The sequence below is a fragment of the Ictalurus punctatus genome, chromosome 29, assembly GCF_001660625.3.
Source record: "Ictalurus punctatus breed USDA103 chromosome 29, Coco_2.0, whole genome shotgun sequence".
Taxonomy (NCBI): Eukaryota; Metazoa; Chordata; class Actinopteri; order Siluriformes; family Ictaluridae; genus Ictalurus; species Ictalurus punctatus.
In genome coordinates, this window is record NC_030444.2 from 8,880,026 (window position 1) to 8,907,023 (window position 26,998).

Consider the following 26,998-nt stretch of genomic DNA (forward strand, 5'->3'; position numbering starts at 1 on the left):
CAACAGCAGCAGCTCTCATTTAGTGAGTGCCTCAAGGGCTTCAATTAATCAGCATTACAACAGTCCAATCCCTCCACCTTCCCTGAGAGCTATACTTCATTAGATGCAACCCAGAGAGACACAAGCTCAAGCACACACAAATCTCAGTCTATCACTCACTCTTATCAAATAGAGAAACAAACAGGTAGCAGTTCCATTTTGAAACTGATTTTATTATTTGCATATAACTGCCATAGTGATATTCAAATCTACAGTATCTGATCTTAAGATTACAGTGAAAATACCTGTTTCACTTTTTGCCTGTGCCTACATTCCCTCTGTCTTTCTCTCTTTCTCTGTGCAGATCATATGAAGTGAGAATAGCTTTCTACTGGAGGCTTAAATTTCTTGAGGCATGTATATGTTAACAAATATCCCTCTTACATTCTTATAACCATGGGATATGGGCCTGGAAAATGTTAATGAACTGAACTGAATAATGTATTCTGTATCTTGCTTGTATTCAAGGTGCATCTCCTAGTTATTTTGCTGCCAACATTCACACAATTGTATATTTTGTTTGCTCTCATATACAAATCAATGTGCTCACTTAAAATTGATCCTGTTGGATGTGAATTTGCTTTGCATAAGCATAAAATTGTAGGTGAACTCTCAATTCATGCTGCTGTCATACAAATGTACTCTTTTTGCATTTAAAATGCATAGACATGCCTAAATTGATCTTATTTACACACAAACTTTCTGTGGGGGTACAAGGTAGACGTGTCCCCCACGTTTATTGTATTGTAATGTACTATAGTACATTACACAGTACTCATACACAGTGCTTACCTAATGGGGACTATTTAACTTGTGTATCCTAATGAGCTCTGCAATGACACTAAAATCTATGAATAGTCCAATAAGAAGTGTTAACAGTTGATGTGGGAAGTAGAATAAGCTCTGCACTGTATGAGTCTAAGTTTTTTCTTGTTTCTGTGGCATCCGTGTCCTCCATTAAAACGGATTATCCTATTTTTATGACTGAAAATTTCACTCAACATTGTGTAATGTCAATATCCATTGTGCGTATAAGCCTAGTGTATCCTGCTGTTGTCTATTTTGCATGGAATAGTTTACAATAGCATCATCAGATTTTCATCATCAATAAATTGAAATGGGTTGTGTGACACTGAGCAGTAACAAACAAGATTAAATATCTATTGCTTTGACTGGAAAGTTAACAGTATTGCATCATCTGTATACATTTACTTTTCATATTTGCCCACATTAATACAACATGTAAGAGTTACTATATTTTGCTAGGACATAATAGCTGTATTGCATTGACGAATCTACTGCATCTCTGAGTGAATGATCTATACACAGTATCATAACAAAAATCTGTTTACAGCATTCCCCAGCTGAGTCGTCATTTCAGACAAAACCATGCTAGCTCACTAGATTTTCATATATATATATATATATATATATATATATATATATATATATATATATATATATATATATATATATATATATACCAAACTAAGAAATAAATAACCAATGCTATAATTCTACCCCTCCATGTTTGAACCTACTATCCAACTTAACCTTTTTTTGGTAACAATTTGAGAAGAAATGGCCAAATAAATTCAGCTAGAGTGACCAGCAATCATGCATTAAAACAAAGTTGCACCTAAAGAATGAACTCTGGTACAACCAAAGAAATCCTAACTTGTACATCTAATAGCATTGCACCAGGCAAAGGAGAGACTGTGTTAAGGTTTGAGCAAGATAGATTGGAGTGTGGGTGTATATTTTTGCATGAAATCTGTGAGACCAGAAGGAATCATGCTCACTAATTAAACTATTGTGCTCATCACTTTTGGCACTAATGTAACAGCATACTTTATCACCTTCTGTACTAGAACAAGCTGAGATTGAATAGCTGTTTGAAAAGTACAGTTTAAACCACTCAGATACTCTGACTACAACGGCTGTACTGTGAGCCTGAAAACATGCTTACATCATGTGTAGCATATGCCAGAACCATGTGCCTTATGCTGTTTTGAGGTTGTTGGTCCAAGCCACACTGTTCTCTGTGGTATTTTTATAGATGTTGGAGTGGTAGTAGTATTGATAAACATCATGCTCAGATTGTCAGCAAGCTGTGAGTTAAGTTTGTATGTTAATTTTGAATATCTGTATTCAATCATTTTGAAAATTGGAAATGAAATGAGATACATGTGAAATTTCACTCTGCATTAACAAACTATTGCAAAGATTAATCTTGTACAAGGTGTAAAATTAAGAGACAGTTAGTTATTGACCAGTGCCTGTGTCTAAATACCAAATAGGATACTAAAGTAGGATATAGTATGTGAGAATTATAACTACGGTAACATGTGGTGGTGGTCGATTTGGTTACAGTATCAACCCTATTATTCATGTACAGTATATACAATATAGTATGTTTCCATACAAATGTTTTGCAAATGTTATGTAAATTTCCAAAACGTCTACAGCATGTGTCATTACATCTTTAATCAATGAAAGTTCTTTCAGCAATATTACTTAAGAAAAACTCCAGCCAAACAGTCACAACCACAAAATTGCTGTGCCATCATTCATTTATTCATGCATACATTCAGTCAGTCATTATTCAGTAACTGCTTTGTCCTGGTCAGGAAAGTGGTGGAAGCACTGGATGTGAGGATGGACAGGATGTCAGTCAGTCACAACTTTTATCATTTATTTGATAAAAACACCTATAGAGCACCTCTTATGTGCCAACTCAAATGTGACTTGCACTTATTTTCCAAGAATATTATATTTCTCCACCAGATAACTTGGAAGCACTGCAGACAGGCAGCTGGTATAACTGGGCTAACAGGGCTGTCATTCGACAACAAAAAGACATCAATCTAAGTGTCATTTTTAACATATTTTTCAGTCCATGCCACTGATACAGCTGTAGCACCTTATCAGCAGCTATTGAGAATATGTATGTAAATTAAATTTGCGGGTGTAATGAACATAAATTAATTGGATTATTTAGACTTTTAATTCAATTTTTTTAATCCCAAAAATGCTTTTGGATGAGAGAGTAATAACATAATAGGCTAAGCACACATTCTTCAATCAAAGTACAATTTACACAAAAGTTAAGATGACAGACACGTTAGTTGTTTACTATGTTTGGCATTCAGAGGAAACATGAACTCAGTAGAGCATTGTAGACTTGAAGCATTAGAAATAATGAACGAAGCTGCCTATCTGCTTTTAAGTGTATGTTTGTAATAGTTTGTTCCACAATATTCTTATGTCAGGGATGAGACCTCATTTGTCATTGTCAAGCTTTTTTGAGATATTTCTTCCCTCCCATCTAATATCTCGTCCAGCCGTCACTGACTGCAAATAATGTTGCAAATACGGCAAATAATGCATGAATGTCATGAAAAATGTTTTCTTGTTGAGGTACACTCAAAGCGAGGTCCATGAAGACATGGTTTGCCAAGGTTGGAATGGAAGAACTCGAGAGGCCTGTACAGAGCCTTGACCTCAACCCCACTGAACATCTTTGGGGTGAATTGGAACGCTGATTACACACCAGGTCAGTAACGCTCGTGGCTGAATGGACAAATCCTCACGTCATCACTCCAAAATCTAGTCGAAAAACTAAATCTGAAATGGGAAGTTCAAAAAGCAAATATGAGTATGATGGTCAGGTGTCCACAAAACTTTTGAACATGGATAGATGAACGGATGGATGGAAACATACATAACAAAAAACGTGTACATTTTGCGATATTTAGGTGCATTTCGACTACTTATTCCACCAGGGCAGAAATGTAACGTTATCATAAAATCAAATGGCTACAATCCACACTACACTCTACTGCCCACTGTGTCCAGAGTCGGTACTGCAGCACTCCAGAGTTCCCACAGAGAACATTCCATTCTCCTCCTGACATCCGCTTCACCCCATCTTAATCTTTAAAGGATATCTTTAACTCTTCCGTCAAAATACAGGGTTCACTTATACCTTCAGAAAATGTGTTCTTTATCATTGATAAGAACGTTAATGTTGTATTTTTGCTCGCTTGACGGTCCGGATGCGGCACGCCGGAAATGGAAATGGCGAGCGCTGAAAAGAAAGGAGGAATGACGAGACCGGATAGCGCGGTGACATCAGATCCGAAAAAATGTGTGTGTGTGTGTGTGTGTGTGTGTGTGTGTGTGTGACGGCCGTGTTCGGCAGCGTGTGACAGGAAAAGAGGGAGGACGGGCGAGAGAGAGTGAGAGAGAATCACACACACACTCAGAGAGAGAGAGAGAGAGAGAGAGAGAGAGAGAGAATCGCACACACTCAGAGAGAGAGAGAATCACGTCCACCCTGAGAGAGAGAGAGAGAGAGAGAGAGAATCACACACACTCAGAGAGAGAGAGAATCACGTCCACCCTGAGAGAGAGAGAGAGAGAGAGAGAATCACGTCCACTCTGTGTGTGTGTGTGTGTGTGTGAGAGAGAGAGAGAGAGAGAGAGAGAGAGAGAGAGAGAGGCGGTTTCCATTCGCAAGCCGGCGAGACAGCGGATGCACGCGCGCGGACGCAGTAACTTCGCCGGGGTCGGAAAAAAACGCATCGATATTTTCGTTGTTAACTGATTTAATCGATATTTTTTTTCATGCTTTGCTCCCGCGGGTTGTTTTAATTATTTGGACTTTGGCACTTGCAAATAATTCACAGCTTTACCTTCTATTCCAGCAGTAAAGAAGTGAGAGGAGAGCGATCATCACCATCCAGTCTCTCTCAGTGACTCAGTGCTACACCCAGAGTAAGTACAGGATGCCAATATTATTTCCTTTGACATCTTTCATACCTGATTTCTTTCATTCCTCTGTCCTCATGTCCACACTTTGAGATTCCACAGAATTCTCATAACTTGTCATGTCAGTGTCATGAACTGGGCGTGCTGTGACCCGTTAGTCAGATGGAGAAGTTAATCATCAGATGTCTTGAAGTAGCTCGAACTTGACACCTGTCTTGATTTCAACTCATTTATTCCTGATGATACCTCAACAGAATTAGAATTGATACCTAGAGAGTTGTATTAATTCAACAATTTATCATTCAACGATTAATCATCAGCTGGGTAGTAGTACTTCACTCAATCCTGTAGTAGCTACATTCTGTTTGCATTGAACATTATGCAGTGCGAATACACAAAATAAAAATATTCATACAATAAGTTCCATTAGGAGCAAAGGTAAGCGCCACAATATGACATAACCAAACAGATGGAGATAATAACGGAGCACACCGACATGATTAGAGTCTCTCTGTCCAGATCGATCCATATCGCCAGCTTTGACACTGTGCATTTAATTTTTCAGTCATGCCAGAAACCTGATTTGATTGCATTTTGAGACTGCATTTTTGAGACTGATTTTTGACCCCAGTGTCACGATCTGGGTGTGCTAGTCGGGTGGTAAGGTTACTTATCAGATGGATCTTGTGGCTATATATCATGAAGCAGTTTGAACTTGACACCTAAGGTATTATATTAATATCTAGGGAGTTGAATTAATACCAGCATTGTTGCATTACCATCTACAGTGCCCATGTACATCCAAACTAGTTTACTAGTTCATTCAATACAGTACATCCTATTTTAATGACACTTCTGATTAAGATGAATGCCGTGAGAACATACATACAGTAAAACCCTACAATAGCAGGTAAGCACTAGGCTGTCCAGAATAAAGAAGGCATTTGATCTGATTGAGATTGGCACAGAGCGCAGTCATGCTTAGAGTTGTCCTGTCCAGATTTTTCCATATCGACTGACTAAGAGAGTGACAAGAGACTAAGTTCTGCAAAAAGCATCCTGACTAAAGCTTCCTGGAATGCTAGCCATGAGCTAGACCAGTGTGGAATAAAACCTGCCAGAATTAAATATTTGATCAAAATGATAAGTATATAAATGTGTGTTTCACGGTCCCTTGCCTATTGTAGTGTTTCTGTTTTGTCGCTACTGAAAAAAAGCAGCAAAGCACAAACATCTTCTCTTCATCCACTTCCTGGCTCAGTGTGTTTGTGTGTATTTGTGGTTTCAGGCAAGGATTCAAGCAGTTGTTGACAACCAAAAAAATTCTCTCCATGCCTCTCTCTTATTTTTTGACTTGTCAAAAGTGGAAAAACTGCACTTTTCCAACTGCTTCTGCTTAGATTCCTGTTTTTTATTTTATTTTTTATTTTCATTGCATTTTCTACTTTGTCAGATCCTTAAACCCTGTCTCCCTTGCTGTCCCAACCCTGCTCTTTGTTTTTCACTGAGCTTCCCCCTTCTGCACAATGTAATTTCCGCAGGTCTGTCATTCACATTGTGCAGCCTTCATTATGTATCAAATAGCAGCAGAATCTCTCAGTGCAAAGGCAACAGATGTTTTTTTCTGTGCTGATAGCATTTGATGAGATAGGTAAGGAAATGTAATATAAAAACACGGCATGCTTTAGAGCTGTTATATAAGAATTCTTTCGGGGTAGCGGTTTTGTCCTGAATTTGGCTCTGTGTGTGTGTGTGCGCGCATGTGTGTGCGGACTTCCTTTCTAGACGTGCTCTGTTAAAATTTTGGTGCCAAATTGCAGGCCTTTCGAGTACCACAGGTTTTGGAAAAGTTGATGTCCACAATGAGATCACATTTCGCATGGTCCTCTGCTGTGGGAAACAAAGAGATCCAGTTATTTTTCCACTGTGAGAATCATGATCTTCAGTAAATGATCAGTAGGTGTGATAGAATAGTCTTCTAGATACATGTGTGTGAGAGTGTGTGTCTGAGCATTGGAGTTATTAACCTATAAGCCATCAGCTACTTGCCTTATTGCTTGTCCCGCTCAATGATCACACTGCCATTTTAAGAAATGAATCAGCATTGATTTTCATTGACTTTCCCCCTCTACACAGAATCAGCATCAAAGGTAATTGGTTTTGATATCCAACCCTTTGAAGGAGTGTTTTTACGTCATCCAACATGAATATTCCACATGAAAGATCAGGATGTTCACTGAAGTGGAAACACACAGGCAGTGGAAAAATCATGTAGCAGATCATTTTTGTAAAATGAATTTGTTTTGTGAACAGCAGTGTTGGCTTGCATGAAGCGATGGTTTTGGATTTTTATTACATAAAAAAAAAATCCATCCATCACTGAAGCATAAAGTCACCCATGCATTCTTTTATTGACCTGCTTGTCTAGCTTGTCATACATCATCCTGTTCAATCAGTTTGAGGCATGTATGCTGCTATTGTTTTGTTTAGTTTTAGGTTACAGTAGCTCTCCAATAATTTCTCCAGTTTGTCAAAGATAATCAATTTTTGTGTGGTATGTGCTCTTTGGACAGAGAAACTTGACAATTCACCCCAGTTAATCAACACATCCTGAGGTTATTGTGTGAATCATGAATATTTTAATGTATTTACATGATAGCAGTTTGTATCCAGTCATGTACAAATTGTATCAGTGGAACCTTGTCAACTTATGATTTATCCAACTGTTATTATTGAATCTTCTGTGATGTATTTAACAACAACTGCAAACAAAAAACAATGTTGTCTTGTTCAGTTGAATGATAGCAGAATTTATTTTTCTGTTGCCTGATTTAAGTTGTGTGGAACTATTTTTTGAGATAGGTGATACCAAGATCTACCAAAATACCCATCTGCCTAAAATTAGCTCCTCCTTTTACACCAAACACTGAGGTGACTTCTTTCTTTTCACTCAGCCTCTTTGTCTTTGACCAAACTTGAGCAAAACTGCATCTAGCAGCATTTTTTAAATTTATTTAGATTTTTCCATGATTTTCTCCATAATTTAGTTATAACAAATTCCCACCCATCAGGCAGCTCTTCCCTATCACAAGACAACTACCAACATGTGCTTCCTCCGAGGCACGTGAAGCCAGCCAGCCGCATCTTTTCGAACTGCTGCTCATTCAAAGTCGGGGGTGGTGTAATACGCATGAGCTCAGACGATTGGCTAGTATTCCTGAGATTGATGTGGGAGAGAGAGAGACCCCTCCCTCCATGCTGTAACTTTGAAAGCATGACCAGTTTTGCTCTTTTGGGCTCCTGGCCACAGATGGCTGTAGGATCATTAGGATTTCAACTTGCAATCTCCAGATGATAGAGAGAATGCTTTTCTGTTGTGCACCAGGATCAGAATGTAACACAATATGAGTTGTAGATTAATAAAAAAAAAAATCGATTTAATTTCAAATAGGCCCAAGTCAGGACAACAAACGACAAAGCAATGTGCTGGAAATATGTTCTCCCTCATTTTCTGCCTAATTTGGTCACCAAATTGGTCATCCATATAGCTGCCACTGTCAGTTTAGGACTCCCGGTAATGGATAGCTGTGGCATCATTGGGATTCATATTCATGATCTCTTTAGTGATATAAGTATTTCAGATATATTATTATATGATGACATACTGCACTTGCACTTGCTGTCTATAAGGGTATAAAATGACTACCTGACTATTAATTGTGTTAATCATGCACGTGCATATAAACTTGAGCAAGAGTACGAGCACAGATGAATGAAGACATCGAGAACATCACGTCTTACTCTTTGCTCATAGTCACAGTCATAACTTAACCAGTGTGAAGCCATCGGCCCACAGTCCATCTGACTGATCTAGACTCTCCCACACAAACTGCATTACCCACTACCCCCATGACTGGTGTCAACGCCATTCGGACAAACAGGTGTGCCCTCTCTGGGTATCTGGCCAGTGTCCAGAACCTGTTAGGCACAATTTACAGCATTAAAATGCTGAGCTATTAGCAGCAGTCAACAGCACTGAAAGCTTTTAGCATACGTTCCTGTTTATTACATGCTTATTAGAATGTGTGCCGCTAAACTGTAAATACAGTGTGTATGTGATAGTTGTAGTAGAGCACTAATGAATGCTCAGTTATGCTTGGTCCAAAGGTGTTTATTATTTTCTAAAACATCATCTTTGACAGTAGTTCCAGCTGCAAGGGTTATATTAATGTGCTCTTGACATAGAAACTTGTACAGTGGGTGCACCACATAAACGAATAAAAACATTTGGTTATGGTGGTGTTTTCTCTATGGAGATGAGGTTTTTTTTTTTTTGCTTTGTTTTTTAGCATTTTTGGAAGGAATCTCGAGTGTCTACAGTATGTAACAGGCTGTAACTGTAGGTTTTCTAACATGGGGAAGTCTTCAGGGTGGAGACTTTCCAGTTTCTTGGTAACTTTTACAAGCTGCATTTTTGGTTTTGGTTTCACAAGAGAGAAAAAAGGGAGGTGGGTGAGGGAGCAGCTGTTAGACTATACACTTAAATACATTTTTAAATACAGAACTGTAATCAATTGCAAACTAAAAAAAAAGAAGAATACAACACTACAGGGTAGTCATTGAATATTTTCCTATAAGAGCATGAACTAGTGTTTTATTCTTTACATACATTACAGTATGCTGCAGTGACTGTAAGACCCTAACCATAGTTTATGTTTGTGTTGTGGACATCTGATTAAAGTGTGAGTGATATCTTTACTGTTATTCTGATAGTTATTTTAAGTGTTTGTATGAGCAGAATCTGAAATTTATTGTACATTGAGCATGCCACTGTATAACAGTTTCACCACACAATTTTTATCGTCCAGTTGAGAACTCAGTGTGGAAAACCTGGCGTAAGGTGTGTCATATTTGCCCACATTTACATCTGATATGGCTAGTAAAAAACTATCTACAGGTGGTGGAATATCTTAAAACTGTCAGCATCAAACACACACATGCACGCACACACACACACACATATATACAGAGTAATGGCGTAAAACACTTATGTGGATTGAATTGTCAAGGCAATTGTCAAGTCTATACCAATAACAATCCATATTTTAGATCCACACATAACTTTGGATTGAAATGTCCCTATATTTTTCCATCCAATGTCAGTTCTTTCAGCATTAACACAAGGGATGTATTCAAACATGAACACATTACTTGGATTGAACACATGATACGGTCAAATGAATACAGATACAAATCATACGTGCCCTATTTTTTAATTTACTTTTGGCATTATTTATACTCAGATAATGCTTGTGGGACAAAGATAGACAACGCTGCAGTTACAGTGGGGTTTTTTTATGACATGTTGACACTACTGGCATTTCTACATCTGGATTTTTATCAATGAATATAAAATACAACAGACCAAAAAAATAAAACCCTTCTGGTAAACCATGCACACTTCAAGTTTAAATCTGAATACAGCTACAGATATGAATATGGAGCCCTAAACAGATACAGATATTTTTTTATTGTTCTTAACTGTTAATTACAGTTTTGTTTTGTTTTTGTAGTAGAAAGCTGGAACAATTTGAGAATAGGCAGCTCCTGAACCAGCACCAGCCCTTTATCAGGGGAAGAGTCTTTTTGTAATGAGTCATGAAATTATTTCACATTGATTATTCTTTAAACATTCAGGCAGCAATTATAAATTCTTATATGACACCATATGAGTTATAATGATGTTGCCACTTGTAATCACTTGTAGTAAGCATGTGATTAGTAATTAAACTGGAATGTGAACTGTAAATATGATGTATGTTCCATTTGTCGTCACTTTAATGTAAGTGACGATATCAGACCGTGTGTTATATCGGCAAAATAATAGTGTAGTGAGGAGTACTGTACGGGTAGGCTGGGTGATGAATCATGTATTAAACCTCACAAAGTTAGATTCACTTGAAGTAGTTCAAAAGAATCAAATCACTAAAATGAGTCATGACTCAGCACTATTATCCTGTCAGTTGTTCAGTGTTTGGTGTAGAGGCAGAGTGGGCAAAATGGTTGAATGCATTTATTGTACTGATGCTCATGATAATTGGGCAATGACTATTTTATACTGTAGAGACATTCAGTATAAACATAAATAACTGGAAAGTGGCAGATGATGTAATGTTCACACACTACCACCTACATTTTGTTTAAAAATTTAGAGTCTTTGTGTGTGGGTGTGTCTTTGAGAGAGTAAGAAAGAAAGACAGTAATCAGAATTCAGAACATGTGCAAGTTTTAGTGTCTGTCTGTGTGTGTGTGTGTGTGTGTGTGTGTGTGTGTGTGTGTGTGTGTGTGTGTGTGTGTTTGTCCAGTCTGCAGCTGTGACCCTGGCTGAACAGTGAGGTTAAGTCATCCTGTTCCCAGTTCCTCCTTCCTCCCTCTCTCTCTGTCTCTGTCTCTCGCTCTCTCTCTCTCTCTCTCTCTCTCTCTCTCTCTCTCTCTCTCTCTCACACACACACACACACACACACACACACACACACACACACACACACTCACTCACAGCTTTTGTCTTTATCTGCAATGCACTGATAATGCCCACACTGCTACCACAGTAGACCACTGTTTGTGTGTGTGTGTGTATGTGTGTGTGTGTGTGTGTGTTGGTTTAGATTGGTGTCAGAATGCAAAGCACTGAACATTCAGATAGATACTGCTGGGCTGAAGTGAAAGAGAGTGGAGGAGGAGAAGAATGAGAGAATAGGAAATGAAAGCTTTGACAAGCTTAGGAATGTGAGACTTCCTTTCTCTCCCTGTCTCTCAGTTTCTCTCGGGATCTTGTTAGCACCTGAAATGCAAGGTGTCACATTTTCACCATATTGCTCTGTAGAACTGATTGCTGCTTCATGCCATAGCGCAGTCTTTTATTACCACAGTATAATCCTATTCATTTAAAGGAGCTTTTGACGTAATATCCACCTACCACACCTGTAGCATATGAGAAGACCTTATATTTACATTCACTGTCCATTTTATTTTGGCCAAATGTCAAAAGTTCACAGTGAATGGTTTTCCCATGCGATTACACATGTACAGTCAGGTCCATAAATATTTGGACATCGACAAAGTTATTGGTATTTTAGCTGACTACCACAGTATATTGGAGTTGAAACGAATATTTCAGTGTTATTTAAGTACTGTAAGGCAGTTCATACAGGATTTTGCTTTTTTTTTTTTTTGTGATTGTTGTGGCCAAAAATGCTTGATTTTCCTGCTGCTTTTTGCAAAATTTGCAATGCAACTTGAGTTTTTTATTCTTTTTTTGCGAAAAACTACTTGAATTGCCGAAATCGCAATTGCACAAAATTGTTTTGTCTTTCACAGTGATGTATGCTGGTAAATGAGACCTTTTAGCTTTATTCATGTTCGGTACACATAAATCAAAGAGGGCTTTGGATGAATGTGCATTGTGATGACATGCAAATCTGCAGAAAATCTGTCGTCATTTTGAAAAATTGCCAGCTCCTCCGAAAACTGCGGTTCCTCACATTTTAACCGACTAAAAGTAATCATAAAAATAAATAGTCATTTTTAATACTTGGTTACAAATCCTTGCAGTCAGTGACTGCCTGAAGACTGGAACCCATAGACATTACCAGACACTGGGTTTCTTTCTTGTTGATACTCTTCAAGACCTTTACTACAGCTGTCTTGAGTTTCTGTTTGTTCATGGTGCATCTTGCCTTCAGTTTTTCCTTCAGAAATTGAAATCCATGCTCAAATGGATTCAGGTCAGGCCTTTGAAGAACATTTCCCTTTTTTACCTTAAAAAAAGTCTTGGGTTGCTTTTTAAGTATTCTTCGGGTCATTGTTAATCGGCAGAATTCATCCTGCTGCTTTTGTCAGCAGTCACGCCATCAATAAATACAAGAGAACCAGATCCATTGGCATGCATACATGTCATACATGACATAAGATGCACATGGCATAAGATGAGGTGGTATGCTGTGAATCATTAGCAGTTCCTTCCCTTCTTCATACTCTTGATTCACCTGCCCAGGAGATGTTCTACACATTTTTGGATGTGCTTGGCAAACTGTAATCTGACTTTCTGTTTTTGAGGCTTAGAAATGTTTTACATCTTGTGGTAACCCCTCTGTATTTACTTCACTCTGGTGAAGTCGTCTCTTGATTGTTGACTTTGACACATGTATCCCTACCTCCTGGAGGGTGTTCTTGATCTGGCCAACTGTTGTGTAGATGTCTTTCTTCACCAGGAAAAGAATTCTTGTCACTTGGCACCCTTGTTTTCCATGGTCTCCCAGGTATAACCGTATAACCTTTTAATGTTCCTGAGCTCAACAGTGCTTTCGTTCTTTTTCAGAATGTACTCAAGAGTTGATTTGGACATGCCTAATATTTTTGTTATATCTCTGATGGGTTTGTCTTGATCTTTCAAAAAGACTAATGATGTCTTGCTTCACTTGCAGTGACAACTCTGTGGACTTCATATTATAGTTATAGTTAACACACTTGAAAACACACTTGAAATAAACTCTAGACATGTTATCTGTTTACTTGTAAGTGAAATAATGAGGGAATAACATACACACACATGGCCAAGCCACAGTTGAACAGCCAATTATCCAATTATTTTTGATCCCTTAAAAAGCATATAAAATGGCCTGTAATTCCTACAACATTAATCCCATTTGGATGTAAATACCAATACGTAAATTATTTCTGAAAGTTTGCATTTGCCATTATTTAATTTCAACTCCAATATACTCTGGTAGACAGCTAAAATAACAATAACTTGTCAATGTCCAAATATTTATAGACCTGGCTGTAAGTTTGCCATGTTTCTGAAAGATAAGCTATTCTTAAAAGAGAATGATTTCTATTAGAGTAAATGGAAATGTTTCTTGAGTTGTTTGAACAGAAAATTTTAAACATTTTGGCTCATTGTTTTGGAGGGCACCAATAATTCAGGAGCAGATTGTAGTTGCACTAATTAATCTGGTAACTGAGTGTATACAGTTCCATTCAAAGGCTTTGTACTGAGTGTACAAAGGTGTGTCTCTCACATACTCCTTCAAGCACCAAATCTCTCCCCCTCCAGAGGCATTGTGATATTTTTATCCAGCACACTTCCTGAACGATAATGAAGTGAAAGCTGCGTTTGTGTGGCATTTGCAAAGTTAAAGTCAATCATTTTTTCCCAGCATTATTCAAGGTAAATAATCCAACCAACATCAAGTCTTATTAATTTATGCAATTGTGTGTCATGCAATATTTTTTTTTAAGAAGTGGATATAAAAAGTCTACAAACCCCGGTTAAAATTGCAGGTTTTTGTGGTGTAAAGATCTCTGACGTCAGATCTTTTTCCACCTATGGGTTACAGTACCTAGAAAGAAGCCCTTTCTCATGAAAAAAACAAACAAACACCCAAGCCTGCCTACATTTTGCCAGAACCAAGTGGCAAACCGTGTTATGGTCTGATGAGACCAAAATAGAACTTTTTGGGATTAATTCAAAAAGATATGTTTGCTGCAAAAACAAGACAGTTTATTACCCAAATGACACCATACACACAATGAAGCATGGTGATGGGAGCATCGTACTGTTTCTTTTCAGCTGGGACCGGGACTCTAGTCAAGAAAGAGGGAACCATCTATTTGGAAGGCCAAGGCATATCACTGACTATCAACACAAGTGGCATCTGACTAATAATGACCTTTATTAACACATTTATGTATTTCATATGGAGCCATTTGCTGTGTTTGTGTTGTGTGCAAGCTGTGAGATTCAGAAAGTAGGTCAGTGATGTAGCTCCCCTCGGTGCTGTGTGTCCATTAAAGCAGAAATGATCAAACTGCTGCAATTGTCTAGCTAGTTGAAGTTGCCCAAGGATTTGCAGTTGATGGAGAAAATTTTATATAATTAGGAATGGACAATTAGCTTACAGTAAATATTAGCACTTACATACTGGATGCATACTTAGTTTTAGTGGATGCTTATGTGGAAAGTCAGCATCCTCTTTTTATTTGAAGGTGTTTTCTTATTATGACTTTTGAATGTATGATGTATACATTGTAATCTATCAAATTGAGAATTACATAGGAAATAACTTCCACAATGTTGTATTTTTTCTTACTTAACAAAGTTTCTGTTCTCTTAAAAATTCCCAGTGGTTTAAAACTCACATCCTGTGGTGGAAAATTAAAGAAACCTTTAAACATTCCGGATGAGGCAGAAAATAAGCTAGGATGAATGTGTATTACAAAACAGTCAACGTTGCGTGAGCTTCACCCTGTGGGAAGTGCCCTCGCGCGTGACCGGTATCTGAAGTCTGTGTGAAATCACGCCTATTTATAGGCCTGCCGTGGGCAGGTGATGTGGTATGTTGTGCGTTCTGTGATTATAAAATCACCTGTAAACCATGCCATCTGCCTTATTATCTTCAGTGAAAGACCGCATGTCAGTTGTTTGTGTGAACACTCCTAAAAACTCTTCACTTCCTCTCTATTTTTCAGAAAAGAATATATGTATATACATATATATGTCTTAATTTTCTGTTCCTCACCTCTTTCGAGTATGAGTCAGAGAGAACTCAGGAAGTGTGTTACTCCGTGCTCCTATTTTATTTCTGGGACGAATGGACACACTTTCTTTGTGAAGTGTTTGGGGGCTGACTGCACACATTGTGAGCACTTCAAAAAAAAAGAAGAAGCAAGGCAGCTCTGCTCTCAGCTTCCTATCTTCTCAGCTGAAGGCAGTTGGGTTTCGGAGCCTTGGGATTCTGGGCTGGCCGCTGCTGAGACAGCCAGCCCGCTCAGGTCCTGGGGATCCCGTATGGATCTGGAGGAGGAACTGGAGACGAGCCCTGCTCTATCTCTTGCTCTATCCTCCGGATCTGACTCTCTGCTTCTGGGTTTTGTAGCATCCTCTTTCCAGTATGAAGAGTCAACCCACCCTCTCTGACTCCGAGGCGTCAGACGGGGTAGCCAGTGCATCACAAACTGAGAGCAGCTTTCAATCATATAACAAGCTGTTTGAAGCGATCACTAGGGCTGTAGAAAAGTTAAATTTGGAATGGCCCAGGGAAGAGGAAGTGGCTCGTAGCAGGCTGGATGTCCACTTTCTTCCCAGTGAAATTAAAAACTTTCTCACACCTCAGAAAACTCCCCTTTTTTTCCAGAAGTGCATGAAGAAACATCGTGCTTCTGGGGGAAAACCATACACTAGCCATATTTATAACCAAGCGGAGTATAATTATTTGGCCAGTGTGGGGAATAAACAGTACAGGTATTTGGCTATACCAAAGGTGGAGGAGGTGCTTGTGAGCAGGATTTTTAGGGGTGCTGGCTTTGCCATCCAAGCTTTGTAAGGCCACCTCTGTTATGGTTGGCAAAGCCTATGCGGTGGCAGGTCTTGCTTGTGGGTCACTGCATACAATGGCAGTGTTACAGGCCTACCAAGCAGGCCTGCTGAATGAGCACAACAGCGGGGAGGGAATTGGGCCCGAGGCACTGGCAGAGCTTAGCTGCGTCACGGATTTGTCTCTTCGGGCATTGAGGCACCTATGGCTCATCCTCTCAGGAATAGGGGATAAGGATAAGGATAAGGTCTCCCTGCTGGACGCCTGTGTTGAACCTTCCGGCCTGTTTGGCGGCACGATTTATGCCATCGCCAACAGGTTTTGCTAGGTGAAGCACCAAACGGCAGTGTTCACCCAGTTCCTTCCCCGTTGTCTCAAGTTCACTAGCACTAGAGTGAGGGAGGCACAGAGGCGAGTGTGGTGGCCCACCTCCCCCCGTGAAAAGCCAGGAGGACCAGACAGCCACAGTCGCAGCCTGCGAGTAGGCCCGATCTAAAAATGATCATTAATGCCAAGCAGGCAAAGAAGGAGCGGTTCTGATGGGCCGCAGAGGGAAGTATCAGGGGACATGAAGTTGTTAGGGCAGTTAGCCGCCAGTATTACTGTAGGGCCTCCCTAGCCAATATTGTCCAAAGTTTTCAGTCCCCTCTGGTCAGCAACTGTCACAGGGCAATGAAATTCTGATGCTTTACCTCCTACAAAATGTGGAAAAGTTACCGTCACTAAAAGACTACGTGGCAGCATTTAAACTACTGCCAAATGTGTCTCCATGGGTTCTGTCTACCACAGAAAAGTGTTACCAGGTCCAGTTCAGAGCTCGAACCCCTGGTTCAGAGGTGAGCTCACCACAGAAGTCAGCACAGAGCCAAGTCCGACATTAGCGCAGGAATTAAGCTCCCTCTTGTTCCACAGATTCAGTTCAAGGACTGGTTTGTGACGATAGACCTAAAAGACACATATTTCCGCACAGAAATATTGCCCAGTCACAGGATGTTCCTGAGGTTCACGTTTAGAGGCAACGTCTACCAATATTGAGTTCTTCCCTTCGGTCTAGCTTTATACTCTCGCACCTTCACGAAGTGCATGGATGCCGCTCTGGGACCTTGTACAAAACTACCTGGATGACTGGTTAACTCTAGCACAATCGAGGGAGTTGGCATCAGGACCTTGAGCTCATTTGAACCCAAAGTTAAGCATGCTTTCTCCAGTGCAAAGGATGATTTTTCTAGGGTTTATATGGTATTCCACTACGATGAGGGCGTATCTATCCCCAACACGTGTATGGTTAATCCTGTCAACATTGAGCAAGATAAAGCTGGGTCTGGGCATCCGCTCCAGTCTCTACGAGAGACTGTTGGGGCTTATGGCAGCAGCAGGCAGTGTCATACTATTGGGTGTTATTGCACATGAGACCATTTCAGTGGTGGCTGAAAAGTCTCAGGTTTCATCCGAGGACAAAAACCCAAAGAGTAATCAGTGTCATGTGGCGATCCTTATGTGCTCTGAGGATTTGGAGATGTCCCCGGTTTAGCATCGGGTCACACTCTAGGGGCGTCTCCTTTTCGCAAGATGTCAATGACAGACACCTCCCTCATGGCTGGGGTGTGGTCTCTGGAGTGGCCCTCATCTAGAGTAGCATATAAGTCGCCTGGAAATGCGGGCTGTATTCCTAGCACTGAAATTCTTTCTTCTTCAGTTGAGAGGTCACCATGTGCTAATTGTGACAGACAATACAGCGGTGGTCTCATATATCAACCACCAGGGAGGGTTACATTCACGCCCCCTGTTCAGGGAGGCGCAACTACTTCTCTGGGCGGAGGGAAAGTTTTTGGCTGTGAGTGCAATGTACATTCCGGGCAACCGGAATGTGGGGGCAAACATCCGTTCGAGGCCGTGGCTGAGGCCCGGGGATTGGAGGCTCCACCGACAAGTGGTGGAGTCCGTAAGGCGGTGGTTCAGCCAGTTACTAAATACTGTATGGGCTGGATACTATAGAAATGATGACCTACAGATTGAGTGCATCAGTATAAACCTGTAATATGAAATACAGCTGGCACTAATGTTAGAGCTGCTGGTATAGAAAATTGATCAATATCATCTCAGATTGGAGAATTCAACAGCACTGTGGTACAGTATACTGCTGTCAATACCATAGTCTATTCAACAAAAAAAACTTCACATTAGACTACACAGAAAATACATGTGTTTAAGAATATCATCTGCTGTTCTGAGCATGCTTTCTGGTGCGGCTTTCCTGCCACACAGTTTGTTGGTTTATGTTCTCCATTATACTTGTATTTTTTCTTAATCACTAATGACATTCTGACACAAGTATGTGCTGAGTTCAGCTGTCATCATAATAGATTAAGTAATATTGTAGTTTTTCTGCAGTCATAACTAATGCTTGGAAAATGAGGTCATGGTGGATGGCTGTCGTGCCATTTTTACAAGCTTAATGGCAGTAAATGGCAAACTAGGATAGGAAAGAAAGAAATTGTTAAAATTGAAGAGCATTGTAAGATAATTTGAATCAGCACGAATATTGCTGCTGAGAAAGATTTTATGGTCATGATTGTATTGTTCTCTCTGTTTTATCTATGGCTAAAAACCTCCATTGCGCTCATCTAAAAAATGAGGGTTCTTAAACAAGACAGAGACAGTGTGTGTGTGTGTGTGTGTGTGTGTGTGTGTGTGTGTGTGTGTGTGTGTGTGAAAGAGAGAGAGAGAGAGAGAGAGAGAGAGTATGTGGAAATGATTAACGGGTGTCTTACTGTAACTCCGATGTTCAGTCCAGCTGCTGTTATTTCCTCTGCCCTCTGAGTCCAGCCAGGATGTGTTCCCATGGTACGGAACTGAGTCTGGCCCACCAATCACAGCTGAATCTCCATAACAACTGGTAATATAAGTACTGTAGGATGTGCTTGTCTTAATGCATTTTCTTATTGTAGTCTGGATTCACACTGAGCACTGCAGAATGTGTGTGTGAGTGCATTGATGTTGATTTGACCTCAGTGCCTACTTACACACATGCACACAGGTGAACTGTGACCCAGAGTACAGTCAAGATTGAAGAGATTTTGTGTGTGTGTTCATGTTATAAGGACCATCTGGCTTCATATTACTAAGGAATGTGAACCAGATGTAAGAAGAGAAAGTCTCACTATATGGAAGCTAGACCCACTAACACATACACACACGTATTCCATCTTTATTTTTTCTGAACCTCTGTGTGTCTGCATGTGCCAGAGTGAGAGTGTGCCTCAGGATCAGCTGCGCCGATGTGAGCTGATGTATCGTGACTCTGTACATTACTCTGAGAGGATTTCTGAAAATAGAAAAATGACTGGCCTACATTTTCTCACTTGTGCACTGGCACAGTGGTTTCGTTTTCATTTTGTGTGTCCGGTTTGCACATGTTACTGTATTTATGTGTGTTTATGTGTTAAAGACTAAGAGTGAGCCTCTTAAAAACTAATAATCAATGCAGTGTTATATCACATTTAATGTGATACTGTTCGAAAGCACAGCTGTGACTTGTCAGATGTTCTGCCTGGGAATTTATTACTGTTTTGATGTGTTGTGTTTACAGTGTTTATGAGAAGTTTCCATATGAATGAGTTCCATGTGGCCCACCCGCATGGGTAATTACGAATATTCACAAAGTCGAAGTTTTCTACAGTGTGGATGTTTCTCAATACTTTGAAGTTTATTTGTGTTTGCTTGCGTGGGTTGAGTCCTATTTTGTGCCAGTAGTAAAAGCACAACGTTTACTTATCTGTGTTGGTTTGGTGTTCAACGTTAACTGACAAACTTTCTGCACTCTTATGTTGTGTAGCCGGACCACTACCAAACTAATTTGTCCTCATCAGTGACTACATTTACATACTATTCAATATTCCAAGATTAATCGGAATTTAGCAATATTCTAATTAGTACTGCATCATGTAAACACCGCAATCTGATTGCCCAATTCAGATTAAAACAATATTCTGATTCCCCAAATTCTGATTCCCACCCCTGGACTATGCCTGTTTTAATTTGAAATGTGTTGCATGTAAACAACTTATTCAGAAAATCCACTGAAAGAAGATATACGCCCGCTCAGTCCAAAAGGAATTGTGGGTGTTAACAGATGTTTAGCAGTAGGCTAGGTATTTACTGTTGGAATGGCAACTCAGTCATATTTACAACAACCATGTATACAGGAATATTCCGATGCATGTACACATATGAACATCGCATATGGAATACGGCTGCAACCTGAATATAGACCTTAAACTGAATTTGATGTGCATGTAAACGTAGTGAATGTTAGTAACATAATGACCACATGTGACTAAATCTTTTAATCTGGCATCATTTTAAATCAAATTATTACATTTATACCAGCATTATTGTGAGCAATCATTTATTTTATATTTTATACAACAGTGCGATTAAATTCTCAAATCTGAAGGTGTGGATTAACTTCCTTTAACAGCAGCTCTGACAGTACTTCCAGCTGTATAAATGCGCTAGTTCTGATACATTGTTATTTTTATGGTAACAGCTCATTCACAGGGACTTGTATGGCAGACGCTCCATCTATAATGGACCAATAACAAAGAAAAACATATAATCATTGATTATAGGGTGAAGTTTTCTAAGAGTTATAGTTAGCATTTATGGAAGGAGTCACCAAAGAAAGCCCTTTGGAATCATTGGTAAGTTTTCCGACAGAGTAGTTTATGTTTTCTGGTTTTTCAGTAACATGACAAGCTATTTGTCTAATTAATTTCAAGACAGGCAAAAAAAAAAAGAAGAAGAAAGAAACGTGAGGGAATGACTGTAGAAACTGGAGAAATGATTATTAGTTGCATTTTCAGTTGAATTTTGGGGAAATCACTGGAAGCATTCGTTGTGTTTAACAATTTCAACTGCTTTTGTTTGATTTGTTCATTACAAACAGCTGGAAGTCTGTAAATTTCAACAATAAACCTGATTTGCAATGAGGGTTGAATAATTTTGATTGTGACTGTGGCCCTAACTTTTCCTTTACATAATGATCACTTTAATTGTGTGTGTGTGTGTGTGTGTGTGTGTGTGTGTGTGTGTGTGTGCATGCATCTTTTAAGCCCTTTGTGAGGATGAAAAAATAATAAATGTCCTCAAAACAGTGATGTGTCACACATCTTCACATTCACCAGGTCCTCACAAAAACAATGTTTTTATTTTTAAAAATGCAGTTTAAATTTGAATAAAATTAAAAAAAGAGCCACATTGTTTCCTTTTGGTTATTGAGGTTAAAGGATGGGTTTGATTTACATGTAGGAATAGCATTAATTAGATATTAGCAGTATTAATTAGCAGTAAATATTACAGTATGTCGAAGGAATGTACTCACAAAGGTAGCAGAAACAGTGTGTGAGGGCGTGGGGTTGGGGCACATGTAATGGAGAGAAATGTTCAAATAATAAGTAAATAATAAGTTAAGCACAGTTTAAAAAGTAGAACGTCGAGTGGAAATTTGAATGTAAAAAAAAATTAGACAAATTGTTAAACAACACCTGTTTGTATTATATTATTTTAATCAGTTTATTCCAAGCAAGTTGGTTGCTTAATTGAAAAGTTCATTACTTACACACTTCAGTTAAGCTAATGAAATATTACAACAGCCTTTATAATGGAGACTGGGATTCCCCCAAGGGGGAAATAATAAGGGGAAGTGTGTTAAAATCCAGTGCATACAGCCAGTGAAAGAAACTGGCACTATAGAAACAAAATATTATTATAATATTGATGACTGCATCATTATGTATAAGCCCCATTCTGGGAACCCTGTAGATTTACTTCACAGTACATAATACATGTTTTGTAGACCAAAGAGTACTAAAAATGTTGGTAAAACACACACACACACACACACACACACACACACACACACACACACACACACACACACACACAGACATTTGAAAAAATGTGAATCTGGAATAAATTTGTGTGAAATGCAAATGGCTGTTACACATAATCAAAATATAATTCATTTTAATGTGATATTCAATATTGAAGAGCTTGCCATACAGTCTCTTGAGTTAACCTCTCCATCTTTCCTTTATCTTGTTTCTTTTCTTTTATTTGTGCACCAGACTTGAAAGAAACTAACAGCCAGAGACCCTCTAGAAAATGTTCGCAATTAGCCAAAGTTTCAGTGTGTGGAGAAGCTCTTTCAGCGAAAATGCAGACTAAACCATTTTTAAAAATAGATATAAAAAGTATTAAAATATAATATTAAGTGGATCTAAAAAGTCTGTAGACCCCTGTTAAAATTACAGGTTTTTGGTGATGGAATACAAATGAAACCAAGATTAATCATGTCAGATCTTTTTCACCGTTACTGTGATATAGCATCCAACAAATTTCATGTGAAAAACTAATAGATTAGTTTAAGGTGAAAAAAATAAGGAATTATGTGTGCACACCCTTTTATTATGAAGCATGTGACTCAATGTGTTCAGTGATTCACTGATCCCAAATAAAGATCAGCTGTTTCTGTACAATTTTCTTGACATCTTCTGGGTTTAATCTGACTGCTGAAGCCATGGTCCACAAAGTGCTTACAAAGCATGGATGGTATCTCATTGTCGAAAAGTATCGATCAGGAGTTGGGTACAAAAGAATTTCCAAAACATTAGATGTACCATGGAACACTCTTGATCGATAACTTTAGACAATGAGATACCATTAATGCTTTGTCATCAGCAAGTGGAGAAAATTGGGCACCACTTTGACATTACCAAGAACAGGACTTCCCTCCAAAATAGACAAAAGCACAAACCATAAACTAATCAGGGAGGCTGCCCAGAGAACTACTGCAACATTAAAGAAGCTACAGGAATATCTGGCAAGTACTGGACAACAATCTGTCATATTTTTCAGATGTCTGGGCTATGGGATAGGGTGGCTAGATGGAAGCCCTAGTTGGAAACCAAATCCAAGCCTGCCTAAATTTTGCCAAACAATGTGGCAATATTTGTTATGGTCTGATGAAACCGAGGTCGACTTTTCTGGGCATAATTCTAAAAGTTATGTTATGTGCAAAAACAAGACAGCCTACCACCCAAAGAACCCATACCCACGATGAAGCTTGGGTTGGCAGCATCATGCTATGGGGCTGCTTGTCTTTAGCTTCAGTCAAGATAGAGAAAATGCATGGATAGCTCCAAGTACCAATCTATTTTGGCACAAAACCTGCTGTTAGACAGCTGATGGTGAACAAAAATGTTACTTTCCAGCATCTGCAATTTTAGCAGGCATGTGTAGACATTTCCACTGTATGATGAGTCGCAAACGACGCATAGGCTTACATTTTTGACCATCGTTATTTGTTCAAATAAACATATTTTAGACCATTTTATTCTGCTAGTCAGTAGATTACTAAACCATCCTGGGCCCCAGATACAGCCTGGGCTCAGAACAGCTTCCTTGGCTATCCCTTGGCTATGTAAGACTGATGGTATTGCTTATTTCAATTAGTAACACCCACAAAACTTTATAAAAGGCAAAGCTCACAGAACTGAAAACAACAAAATGATGACAAAGCAGTGAAAGCGCACAGTATGCACTAAATCCTCTGGCTCAGCCACTGCAGCATGTCAGCTACCATAGACCATTGGAGGGCATGGTGGCTTAGTGGTTAGCACGTTTGCCTCGCTTTCAATGTTGGGGGTTTGATTCCCACCTCCACCCTGCATGCATGGACTTTGCATGTTCTCCCAGTCCAAATACGTGTGATGTAGGCTGTAGCATCTCTAAATTGTCCATAGTGTGTGAATGCTTGTGTGATCTAGGGTGTCCCCTGCCTTGTGCCCCAAGTCCCCTGGGATAGGCTCCAGGCTGCCCATGAGCCTGCATAGGATTACTGATGGATGGATGTACCCAGTGGCCCAGTGTGTGAGATGGCTTTTCCAGTAATAATAGTACTAACCTGACAGATTGTTGGAGTGGATTAATTCACAGTTGTGTGTATATGTGTATGTGTGTGATCAAGCCAGTAAGATCTGTCTTGCCAAATCCTCGTTGCCATAGATACTTTTTTCACTACAATTCAAGCCAACAACTAAAAGGAACCTGTTGCAGTGTTTGAGAAGATGCATAAAACCAGATTGATTGGATTTTCTGAGACAACCCAGATTCATTCCTTATGCTGAACTGATTTTAATTGTTGTTTTTTTTGTTTGTTTGTTTTTTTTTGTTTTTTACTAAAACTACAATATTTTGCCTGGATTGTTTGTAGTAAACAGAAATTAATCAGATGAGTATCAAAATCAAACTGGGTGGATTGGATGTGTAATTCTTTATATAACTGACATATAACTCAGTTGTGGTAAGGTTAAAAATCCAAATTGTATTTTATTATAATGAAATATACTGTACAAATTTAATATGGCACTTAATATAGAAAATATTGCTTTCTCTCATTTCTTTCCATGGTAGATGTCTGAAAAATGAAATACCATGACAAATAGTTCCATTTTTGACAGTGCTTTTGCCCATTGCAATGAATAATGAGAACAAATCACCATCATTAGAGAGAGAGAGATGTGTGTTCATGGCTCTAGCCTTGAAGCCTGCATTAGTGCACACTGTAGAGTCACTAAATAGCGAGCCTGCTGATGTCATCGGGAGTAGCTCTATTGGAAATAAGAAATATTCCTTTAAATCATCTTCACTAGATCTTCTGAGAGACAGCGTGTGTGGTTCACTGGTGGAACGTTTTGCAGACAGAGTGAGTAATACGATAACGGCATGTTGTTTTATTTTTCATTTCAGCTTAGAAATGACAGCTGCTGGCATAGAAAGGAAAGAATGATGTTTTATTACAGTCTCTTCACTTTTCTTTTTTACTATCCATTTAAAATAACAATTTGTCATATTTTGCACAGCTCCAAATATTTATATAATTATGTATAAATGGCAACATGAAGTGTTTGTGTCTGTGTAAGTGTGCATGTGAGTGCATGTGTGTGTGCATCACGATCACATATTTGTTATCTTGTGAATGATATTATGCTCCTTTCACTCATTGACTAAGTTGTTCCATCTATCTTTGTCATTTATTCTGTGACTCTATTTCTTCCTGGAGGGCCGGGTACGAGGGGCAAAGCGGGAAACTTCGTTGGGGGTTATACTCTTGCCCTGTTGCTAGGTTACAGTCTCCCATCTCTAAAAGGCAAGCTCGGTCTGGTTGTCATGGCAATCTCAGCCGTGTGAAGGGTGAATGGCGTTGCGGTGGTAGTGCCATGACTGGGTTTTGTACAAACAAACACACACACACACACACACATGCATGCACAATCACACATCAATGCACTGTATGTCTAATAGAAACAGTGGAATGGGTGGGATCAAAAGGAGGCTTGTGAAGCTTTTGTAGATCTATTTGTTAGAACAATCAAATAATTGAAAAGCTCAATTGCAGTGTCAGTAAATTTACTTAGCAATTAAAGCTATATCACTCCAAATTTGGTTCATTTGGCTAGAAAATATGCGTTCATGCTTGCTTTTTCATATTCCAACATGTTCCTCAGTATCATTTATCACTTTTTTCATGGTACTCCTTTCATGGGACATCAACCTACTTTTAGACTCCAAACACTTGAAATCATATCAAGTGTTTGTTTTAGATTGTTAGCTTTTATACGAAACTTCCCAGATGACTGAGTATAATCTGTTTAACAAAGGATTTTAATAGTTATTTTTGCGATAGTTCTTTTTTCAAAATCCATCAGATCTAACACTGCTGTTGTTTAATGGACACTAATTAATAAAGCACAGTTATTATGAATGAAGTGGAACATATTTAACCCAAGATGGTGGAAAAATCTTAGGATATCTGATCTCAAGCATAATTTTTCTAAGTAGGAATAACAAGCAGGATATGTTTCAAGAACTCATTTGTTTCTCAGATGTTCCACATTCCTCATTAACTATAACTATGTAAAAAAAATAAAAAATTACTCTGGCCCTTACACCTCTACTCTGCGCACTTTGCTTCTCTAAAACTCAATTATAAATCTTGCATGGTAGCACTACTTGTATTGTTCTCTGCTTGATATATCGCTTTGCTTGTATTTCCTCATTTGTAAGTGGCTTTGGATAAAAGCATCTGCTAAATGAATAAATGTAAATGTGATGTAAATGTAAACTGCCATTCTTTGATAAATATAAAAATGACTTGTTGTCAAATTGGTGTGGTACATATGACTAGGAAAATAATCAACTTCCAGGTGGTAAAATCCATCCTCTTCACATCAGGCCGCACAGACCACTCTGTCATTAATTATTTCTTACTTATCACTTATGTTATAACAGCTATAAGCATTCACTCAGTCACCAGCCTCTCTTTTTGCTCTCTTTGGAAGAAAAAAAAATGCCGCTTGTCATGTCACCGATAAACGCAAAACTCAAAGTCCTCTGTCCTGAAGACTTTCCTGTAGTGGAAAATGCACAGGAACAGCTTCACCTTTAACTATTATGAAGCACTGACACTAGAGACTCCTTCCATAATGTTAATAAACATCTCCTCACAGAAAGCTTCACCAGTTATATGTTTTTCGTCAATAAATACTAACACTTTAAAATCGGTTTATGATTAAGCTAAAAATAATGTGGCACATCCTCCATTCAAGTCTCATGTGAATTAGTCGTCACTATAAAAATGATAACGTATTACATCAAGCGCATTAATATAAACCTGTGATTCGGATTTCAGCCAGAACTACTGTCAGCTGCTGTTTTAGAATTTAATCAACACCTTCTGACCAATCAGA

The 26,998-nt window shown here is 38.9% G+C and overlaps 1 protein-coding gene and 1 long non-coding RNA gene across 2 annotated transcripts in view; one reads left to right on the forward strand and one right to left on the reverse strand.

Annotated features, from left to right (window-relative positions):
* Positions 1 to 2,594: 2,594 nt before the first annotated feature.
* Positions 2,595 to 4,306, reverse strand: LOC108260928 (uncharacterized). The gene is made up of 2 exons (XR_001811287.3): positions 4,028 to 4,306; positions 2,595 to 3,666 (listed from the first exon to the last, which is right to left on the reverse strand). It is a non-coding gene; the product is annotated as an uncharacterized LOC108260928 (long non-coding RNA).
* A 246-nt stretch (positions 4,307 to 4,552) lies between these two features.
* LOC108260927 (proliferation and apoptosis adaptor protein 15) overlaps positions 4,553 to 26,998 on the forward strand; it is a 28,562-nt gene continuing 6,116 nt past the window's right edge. Inside the window, exon 1 of the mRNA XM_053677315.1 lies at positions 4,553 to 4,818. The gene's annotated coding sequence lies outside the window, so the exon portion shown is untranslated. The remainder of the gene's footprint in view (positions 4,819 to 26,998) is intronic.